The sequence below is a fragment of the Aulostomus chinensis genome, chromosome 5 (genome assembly GCF_037954235.1).
Source record: "Aulostomus chinensis isolate RoL2024-O1b breed Wild chromosome 5, RoL_Achi_v1.0, whole genome shotgun sequence".
NCBI lineage: Eukaryota > Metazoa > Chordata > Actinopteri > Syngnathiformes > Aulostomidae > Aulostomus > Aulostomus chinensis.
In genome coordinates, this window is record NC_141324.1 from 19276629 (window position 1) to 19283759 (window position 7131).

The 7131-nt window shown below is 44.1% G+C and overlaps 1 long non-coding RNA gene across 3 annotated transcripts; it reads right to left on the reverse strand.

The window, feature by feature from the left end:
• Positions 1-206: 206 nt before the first annotated feature.
• Positions 207-6789, reverse strand: LOC147261619 (uncharacterized). Of its 3 annotated transcripts, none has more exons than XR_015115811.1 (5): positions 6730-6789; positions 4910-5018; positions 4801-4831; positions 4212-4360; positions 207-425 (listed from the first exon to the last, which is right to left on the reverse strand). It is a non-coding gene; the product is annotated as an uncharacterized LOC147261619 (long non-coding RNA). The 3 variants fall into 3 exon arrangements; XR_015115812.1 differs by lacking the exon at positions 6730-6789 and adding an exon at positions 5687-6039; XR_015115813.1 differs by lacking the exon at positions 6730-6789 and adding an exon at positions 5092-5660 and having other exon boundaries at positions 4910-4987.
• Positions 6790-7131: the final 342 nt, after the last annotated feature.

The window sequence follows — 7131 nt, forward strand, 5'->3', positions numbered from 1 at the left end:
GCTGGCAAGAGCCGGTTAGCTCCAGGTGTTGCTGCAATGAACAGTTCATACCAGAAATTAACATGGAAATTACAGTGTGCACTTAGAGCATAGTTTAACTTTATTTTCCCCAGTATGTCATTCCTGCTTGTAAGCTTGCTGCTGCTGCCCATATAGCCTCACACCGTGTTGTTCAGAGCCATTCTCTCAGCTTTTTTTTTCTTCTTATCAGTCTTGATGTTCCAAGCAGTTGGAAGCCTGTGAGGTGAAAACTAAAGGTGCAGTCATGGCGACTTCCACCAGAGGGGAGTTGGGTGGAGACAAAACACTCCAGGTGGGCTGAGCTTTTTTCCCCTCGGGGTCATCTGCCATTTCTGCAGAAGGGCGATGGCTCAGTAAATGGTTCCAGAGCAAATATAGCCTTCTCCTGCCTCCAGGGGTGTAGCCTGAAGGCAGAAAGATGATTGGAAACAGATGAAAGAAAAAAAGATAGGTGGGGCTCCTGGTTGCTCTTGTTCAACGAATTTGCTTTTGAATGTATTTTTTGCTAAGAGTCAAAAGGCTTTTGTTTTGGGAGGATAGACGCTCTCACATGCAAAGACTTGAGAGCGTACATGTGTGTTCATACTCAGTCAAGAGTGGGATTGCATAGCTTGAGTAGCCCTGCAGCTCTTGTCTTGTATGTTGACAGCATTAAAGAAATGGTCAGAAAGCCCATTACCCGGGAATGAAGTGAAAATACATATACATATATTTATTCATGATATCTATATATCTATCTATATATATATGTATGTATTTATGTATGTATGTATGTATACATGCGTATATACATATGTGTGTTTGTGCGTGCGTGTTCCTGTGTGTATGGCCCCTCCTTTGCCCTGTAGCTTTCTCCGGGGTTTCTTGTCACCCAGTGTCTTGAAGGTGAGAGGGCGGGTGATAATTGAACACTCCCTGGCACTTTAACAAATGTATTGAAAGAAAGAATCGAAAAACCTGTTAATGAGATTTCCCACCCCGGGCAGCGCTCAGGGTTATTATTCTTATAATTTTCTTAATCTAATGAGTTACTCAAAGTTTATTTTCAAATGTATTTCTCCCACTCCCCCTTATAGAGCTCCTGTTTTATAAGCCTCAGATCTTTATTATTAAATCCATTTACAATGCTTCGGAGGACTTGTTAGATTTCGAGATAACCAAACCAATGGTAGTGTTGTGAACAATGCAGGAGTGCTGGCCCAGCACCAAGGTGCACATCTTGGGTTTGTTTACCTCACAAGATGGCTTCTGGCTTAGGGAATGGACCATGAAAATGGCTGCTCTCTTTTGCCTGCAGCACTCAATATAGATTGGAGTTTTTCATGTGGCAGTTAGGCTGCTGGGATAAACACCCCAGGGGATGTGCTTTCATTAAGGGCAGTAGCTCTGGGCACTTTTACACTGCTTCCTGTGGCCACTGACCTTCTTTTTACCCGCGGGCTTGCAGCTACACCACAGTTCTGCTTCTTGGTCTCCCTGTCACTCCCAACAACGCCCTGGGGTGGTCACATGACTCAAGTGACTCCTGACCCGCTTGGCCTCCTGCAACCCCTCCCCTCCCGTCGGCACGTCGGTTAGAATGATCACAGACAGCGTAAGGGGTCATATGTGCCCCTTCCAAAATGGCGGCTGTGTCCTTGGGCTTTTGACGGAAGAATTTCCAGAGATGACAGTGTCAAAACATCATGTCAGAAACAGCCAACCTTATGTGTCATCTTAAAGCAGTACAGCTGCAATATTATTCATGTGGAAAAAGTTTTCAGCACTACAGTAAAACTAAGCAAGCATCCATCATTTCCTTCGATTCCACTGCGAGCAATCGTCACTGAGAGCAAATTAGTGATCGAGGGCACCTTTATCCTTGAGTTCAAGCAAATACCGGCTCGTGCTGCATGAGCAGACACAAGCGAGATAATAACACTGCTTCGTCACCGTCCTCCCTGAGCCATTTCGCAGCCATTTCCTCCATGTTATGGTTTCATTTTAGCCACAAGGTTTTGAGGAACACCTGAAGGTGATCTAAGACCCTCACTAGGGTAGTTAATCATTGATCAGAAAACATTCACGTGGACTTGAGGCATTATGTGCTTGAAGTGTGCAGAGAAATATCGATAAAAATGCCCCTGATTCTTTTAATTAAAGGGTAAAAGCCTGATCCTCTCTGATGTTGTTCTCGTTGTTGTTTTAACGCAGGCATTCATATTAATTGTCTAAACAATAACCACATTCTATGAGCAAAAAAAAAAGTATTAGAAGATTTTAAGTGGTCACTAGCTGATTGGTGGATTGAGATATCAGACCAGTTCTCATCAGTACCACCCATACTTCAACCTGCAGGCGAAACAATTTTGTCCTCCACTAGTAAGCAATTAGATTACATTCAAACACACACACACACACACACAAACAGACACACACACAGAGTGCCTCCACAAACTGTATTCACTCTATGCAGCATTCTGCCTTCCTCAGTATGACACTTGCTTCCTCCATATGTGTGTGAACACAAGGATGTGAGTACATAGATAAACACACACACACACACACACACACACACACACACACACGCACACACACACACACACACACACACACACACCCTGTAGGTATAAGGTTCCAGTTGGTATATCTCTGTTTCTAAGCCCCAGTTTGATGCCCTAGTCTCATGGTATCCAACCCCCCACTCTTTCTGCATCCCCTTAGGCTTCTCTATGTGTGTATGTGTGTGTAAAATGGCTACTGAACCAAGAGGGCATTGTTTCTCTCCAGCGGGGGTTTCATAATTGAACGTTCACATTTATGCACCCCTTCAAATACTAAAAGTAAGCCGAGCAACCTTGTTTAAACTCTTGAATCATCCACACTGAAATTAAAACGCCAGATTAAAACTCCAGATTAACCTTCTTGAGGTATCATGACATCCTATCCTATCCACACGGCAGGAAAATTACACTGATTGGATGTTTCCACGGGAGGTGCAAACTCAAGTCAGACTGCATCAGGTTGTGCGTTTTTATAAGCACATGTGTGAGCGAAGCAGGGAGAAGAAAAAGACAGTGGGCAGCAGGGACAAACCCGTCAGCCACTCAGATCACATCAGGTCTGTCGGGACACATTGGAGCACAGCGAGCCTGATGGGATATGCCCGGCGGGGGTGCGAAGAAGGCCAGATGACATACAGAAACAGGGGCAGGCAAATAAGGAAAGAAGAGCAGAGGATGGCACATGGTATTGGCTTTAATGCGCAGTATGTCATTATGAATGGTAACCCTGACTACATTATGTGTTAATTATACAAAAACACCACACACACACACACATACTCGCATTCTTATGCGACATGCAAACAAACACATGCATGCATGCCATAAACATGTAGCCTGGATCTCACACCAGATAACCTACATCTTGAACAACACGTTGCATATGCTAATGTGAAAGGCAGGACTTTTATGAGCTGCACACGATGCATATGCTTGGGCGTGTGGGTAAATGCACAGACACGCTTGGGTACATATGTCCTCAGGGGCAAATAGACACTTCTCTTCATGCCTGTTCTTTAATTGGGGCATTTATTGTTTTGTGGTGGATGTTTACTTCATTAAATTAAGGCGCATTTCAGAATTGCAGCATGTTTCAAGGTTTATATAAGCAAAATTATGCTTTCAGCCATTAAGTTGCAAATTAACATATCTTTATGACTGTGGGATATGCCAGTTGAAGATGCTTTTACATTTTCACACTAATCAACTTGACTTTAACATGTTGGATTTCAGTTTGATTTGCTTTCATCACAAATATTGTTTCCCCCCTCGGCTGTGTGTGGCGGCACATTTATTTGAGTGGAGCTGTGTGTGTGTGTGTGTGTGCGTGTGCGTGTCTGAGAATGTGTTTCTGAGAGTTGTCCATGGCACCTTCATGTCAGCCCAACTGTTCTCTTTCTTAGTAAATTTGAAGATATGTGTTTATGATTAAGGGTGTGTGTGTGTGTGTGTATGGGGGGGGGGGGGTACAAGGACAAAATGAACTAATGTTGAATATTCCATATTGGTTTTACAGTAATTCTTTTCTAATTCTTAGTTTATTCAATTTCATCTCCTTGAGGCTGGTAGGTATGGAAATTAGGTCTGTTCTTTTTTTTTGCCTGTGTAAATTGCAGCTATCACCTCAAGCCTTTTGAACAAGATTACCCAGATGGCCTTGCGTGGTGTGCCTGAAGTTTTATTTTCCTCCTTTGACTGCTTTTCCTTCTTGGCTTCAGGGGGAAGGAGAGAGAACTGGGAAGCCTCCTGAAGGCTGTGGGCAAGGCCAGGAGGCAGCAGCTGTGGTAAAGAGAGATCTGGGGGAAGAAGGAGAAGAAGAAGAAGATGAACGAGTTGGGGAGGGAGCGCTTGCGGGGGTGATGAGACTGGTGCAGGGGGCGTTGTTGTGTGCGGGTGTATGAAAGGGAGGTAGGGGGGAGTTTAGGGGCACCAAAATCTAAAGCTGAGAATACCAGCTATTATGAACACTACCCCCTACCTGGCTAGGCTGACAAGGGGACCGGAATAACCCTTGGAGACCCTAAAGAGGGGGCTGGTTGAGTGGGTACACTCTAAACTTAGGGGTAAGGAAGATACTGTGTCCCGGTGTGGCATCAGCAGTCATATTAGCTATACTTACAGTTGAATCACACCCTTAAACGGCAGGATTTAGTGACAAGCATGATAAATAGCAACCTACTGCCCAGGTGATTATTGTTGTGCGAGTGGTGGGATTTGTCATTGGGTTTCCTCTCACCGTGCCCCGGACATAATCTGCTGCTGGTTTTCTGCCGGAAGCAAGAATATGATTTTAATACATTACATCGGCGCAGAGATAGAGAATTATGCAGAGTTAAAGTGTTCACCTGTTTATTATTCTAACAAGGCTCCATCCACACTAATCTCCAGAAGAACACGCCCAAGTCCTAGATTGCTGATCTTGCCTGGGAGGCAACAGTGAAAGAAGATTCTCACCTGAGATAAGGTGAGGAGAGGGCCAGAAAAGGGGGGGGGGGGGGGATGCACATATCACTTAAAATATACTTACAAAAACACAATACTGGAGGTGAAAAGCTGTTAGAAAATGGTGATGTTTCACTTTTTCCTTGTCATGGACATCCATTCTTTAATTCAGTGCACACACTTTCAGGTGGGGTGTCAGAATCCTGAATGTAGCTGTTCAGACGGTGATATGAAAAGATGTCTCAATGTGGTACCCATATACTCAAACTTTTCTTTTGTTGGATTATTTCACTGTTTCTCAGAAGCTCCAGTATGCTATCGCTGTTTGTTTTCATTCCCTCCATTTGTTTGTTTTATTATGGTTTTGCTCTCCATCATAATGAATCACTTTTTTTTTTTTTTTTTTATCTTGTTCTTATTTATTCTCATGGCTTGAAGGTAGAATGTGGTGGTTGATGAGGGGCTGAAATGAACTGAGCCTTAGCCTTAGCCCGGGGGCTGGCGCATATCTTAGCATAAGTGATGGCCGACCGGAGGGCTAGAGCCTGGCTGAGAGAGCCCCCAGGACAGCAACTCTGACAGATCATGTATTTATAGGTCTGTTGAAAGACCTCTATTGTGTCCCACATAGCCTCAGAGCACGTCTGTCCTCTGTATTATAATAAAGCCAGTGGCCTTACTGCTATGATGGATGGGTGGCCCTCGAATGGCAAACTCCAGAATCATTAGAGCAGTCCGAACATGCAGGTCTACCCATGTGAAAGGCTAACGGTGGGAGGGGTGCTAACGGTGAGCAACACACTACAGTTGAGACCTTTTAATCAAGGCTAGGTATTCCTTATTAATTCTCCGGCAAGCGAGGGAAGGAGGGAGGGAGGGGGGGAGAGAGAGAAAAGAGAAAAGGAGTAAGGGAGGGTTTGCTGATGTTTTTGCCAAAGGATACATTTGCAATTATCTCAGTGGCTTAAAACGCCCTCTAGGCTTTTTCAATACAGGTTAGAGTGAGGCACCTATAGCATTCACAGGCAGCTCCACTGGTCAGATTTCATTGCTGCTGAAAATTTCACCAAAGCCAGCATTCCATCACAGCTCCACTGAGCCATATAGGCTAAAATGTGTGGCCGTGAAGGTACTGTAGCATGGCTGAGAAACTATTAGAAAAAATATATATAAAAAATAAGAATCAGGAACCTGCTCGAATATGCACAAATTCAAGCCAAAAAAAGACAGCTTGACTTCTCTGCGCCTTAAGCCTCACAAGCAGAGTGGTGTTTGAGCTGTTTCCCAACCTCATGTTCTTCTGTTACCTCTGGAGTAGAATATAAATGATACCCTCTCAGTGTACAGTGTATGCCAAGGGGCCTGCAGCGACCATAGTCCGGTCTAAAATTCCTCACTGCGAGCACACCATAACTCAAGGCCTGACTTCTAAATAAACAATGGGAAGCGGGGCGTCTTGAGGAGCATTACCGCAAATCCTGTCATACATTACAGAGCAATCTCCATTAGGTGATGAGTGGATCTGATGAAGCACTTAATCATCAGGCTTTGACTAAGATGCCAAGTCCCGCAGTATGGTGAAGGATATGGATGGAAATGTGTAGACTCAGGATCATTCTTGATTTTTCATATTTGAGAGACATCATGATATATACAGATACTGTAACCAAACATGATCCTGTTTAATGGTAAATGGGCTTCCTTTGTGTAGGGCTTTCTCTACCTTAGTGGTTCTCAAGGCGCTTTACAGGGTTGCCTCATACACCCATTCACTCTCGTGTCCTGATGGCTAAGGCTGCCATGCAAGGTGCCAACCAGCTCATCATGAGCAATTAGGGGTTTCATATTTGTGCTGAAAGTGATGTTTCACCCAAAAAGTGTATTGTGCCTTTCTAGTACTCATAATAGGTGTCTTGACTCACATAGACATTTTCATCTGTATTAGCTCATTGTGACTCCCGAATGCAGACAGAGTCAGCCATGTATTATATATTCAGCGCGACGCCAATATTGCTCCATTGCCACCAACTTTTAACAACAGATAAATGCTCCAGTTGTCCTGTTTGCGAATGCTCAAGTGCATCTTCCAGTACAATCAACATCTCCTTAACACGAGGTAATGATT